Raw genomic sequence first — 2,500 nt, 5'->3', positions numbered from 1 at the left:
AAGCCTGATTGCTATTTTAGTCCGAGGACATGACAGCTAGCTTATAGCTCTGACTTGAGTCGTTCAGATAATATTTGGTCGGTATGACTCCGTTCTCAGTCAGAGATCCAACCACAGGCACTTGAATCAATCTGTATGATTTTTTTTTTAAAGTGTATGGTAAATAAGATATTTACCATGCACTTTTTAAAAAAAAAATCGCACAGATTGATTCATCAAGTGCCTGTGGAGCCAACTGATCTCAAACTGGCGAACAATGTATTCGAATACATAATGAATACTGGGCCCTCGTTCATTGACAAGCTCACTCGTAACGTGTACGATAAGGTCTTGCAGTGTGAATAGTCTAGACGTATCTTGTTCCAGTGACGTCGACACGTACTAAATTAGTGAACGAGGACATAGCATCTCCTGACATTATCATTCACGACCTGGAAATCAAGTTTAAAAGACAAATTAGTATTTCTTGAGCAGTTCAAAACATTCATTGGAAATTATTTGACAAGTTGCCTTTAGAGGTTAGGAGATCTAGAGATGTAAGCTGATCATGTATTAATAAATTTTCATATTTTTCGGTTCCAACTTCAAAAGTGATGGCTGACTGAGAACGAAGTCATACCGACCAAATGTTATCAGACACCGTACTCAAATCATAGCCTCTGCGGACCAGAGTGGGTATATTGTCTGAGATATGAAGGACTGGAGCCAGAACCGGAACCAGCATGGTAGAGTTAGCTGCCTGAGCCTGACAGTGCCTGAACAAACACAGCCTAAAACGAAGAGGTAAGCATTCACACTAATTTCTTCCAACCGTATAAACATTTGACAACTGAAGAAAACGCTTTTAAATATAGACTCTCTACAATACAGTCTCGGAAGCGCGAACGTCGCTAGCAGATACGGTTGTTTTGTACTTGTATGTACCGATATCTACCCCAGCCTTGTCTGTGCGCCCTCATCGACTAAAAAGTGCTAACCATTCGTTGACGTGTTATTGCTCCCTCGGCGGGCTTCGTGATAACACGAAGCATCGCCAGGGTTGCTAATCAATGTATTCCATCCACGTAAAATGTATTCCATCCCCGTTGCAATGTACTCCATCCCCGTATACCATCCCCGGCCCTTTCAATGTACTCCCCCTCAAGAAAACGTATTCCATCTCGCACAAAATGGTGGCTCGGCGAATGAAAATAATGAACATTAAAGTAAATTTTCGTGATTTCTACTGCCGTTGCACTGTAGAGATATGTGGCTAAACTAATGATAACATTAACTTAATTTTGAAATATCGTTCAACTACAACATCAGCGACGGTAGGCGACAGCCGGCGTACCATTCGGAACTATTTCACCATGAATGGCATGATACTAGAATATCATACAGAACTGATTATTTTGTCATTTATTGCCAATATTGCATGTGTAACAATGTTGAAAATTTGAAATTTAAGTCTCGCGAAAAAAAGTGGATGTGCAAAACTGACATCAACTTAAAAAGACAACACAAAATGTGTCTCAGATGGAAACTTTTCTTCGAGTAAGCGTTTTTATAAATAAAGGCCAGAAGAAGGAGAACGAGGAATTGGGTTGAAAAGTACTTACCATCTCGATCTGGGAAATAAACTTGTGAACCATATCGCATATACATCTCCGTCTGCTGATTCATTCATGTGTACTCGGTACAAAAGTAACGGCTGTATACGGTGTATTGAGTTGAGTAGACGGCCACTATATATCGATTCGTATAAAGAGAATAGTAGCGAAACTGGATTGGTGTGAATCCGACATTGGTGAATTCGAAAGTAACATTACAATTTTTCTGTCCACTTAAGAACTTTTATTTGTATAAATTGAAAAAAATAATAATGTCATACTGTGACAACTTACTTAGGTTAGTTACTCACTCGGATCGGCATTGCATTTTGCAATGTAAGATTTGACGAATCGGACTTTTGTAATAATACCTCAGTGTCAGATAGGAATTAATTTTTTCTTTCAGTTCTTGGACACTGGCGTAATATTATTTCTTAACTTAGTTGTATGTTTCGATATGGAAAAAATTTTCTTGTAAAAAAGTATTAGCAGCGCCTGGTTTCGATCCAGGGACCTCTGGGTTATGGGCCCAGCACGCTTCCACTGCGCCACGCTGCTGACACGTCTATATTTGTGTGCAAAGTAATTTTTATTCGAAAGTACTTGCCACACATATATATTGGTTGTCATAAGAGATTGTTTGAATGTGTTTGCTCGGTGTTTATTTGTTGCCTTTTTAGTTTTACTGTACATTTCTACTGATATCCTGCTTAAAACCGTTACCGCAAAGAGGTGATCATAGTTTTACGACAATGATATTTTCACCGCTGATCATATTTGCTAAAAAGTGCATCTATTTTGTTCTCGCTTCACTTTCAGATCATTACATGTAATGACATATACTTTATGATTGATTGATTGATTTGTTGCCATGGTCGACGGACCTTTGAATGATTGGTTGATCAGTC

At 38.8% G+C, this 2,500-nt stretch overlaps 1 non-coding gene across 1 annotated transcript; it reads right to left on the bottom strand.

The window, feature by feature from the left end:
* Positions 1-2,078: 2,078 nt before the first annotated feature.
* On the bottom strand, positions 2,079-2,150 carry Trnam-cau (transfer RNA methionine (anticodon CAU)). The gene has a single exon. It is a non-coding gene; the product is annotated as a tRNA-Met (tRNA).
* Positions 2,151-2,500: the final 350 nt, after the last annotated feature.

This window comes from Glandiceps talaboti, chromosome 23 (assembly GCF_964340395.1).
Source record: "Glandiceps talaboti chromosome 23, keGlaTala1.1, whole genome shotgun sequence".
In the NCBI taxonomy this organism is placed as follows: Eukaryota; Metazoa; Hemichordata; class Enteropneusta; family Spengelidae; genus Glandiceps; species Glandiceps talaboti.
Note: the sequence above shows the minus strand (reverse complement) of the source record. Positions and strands in the feature narration are given on the sequence as shown.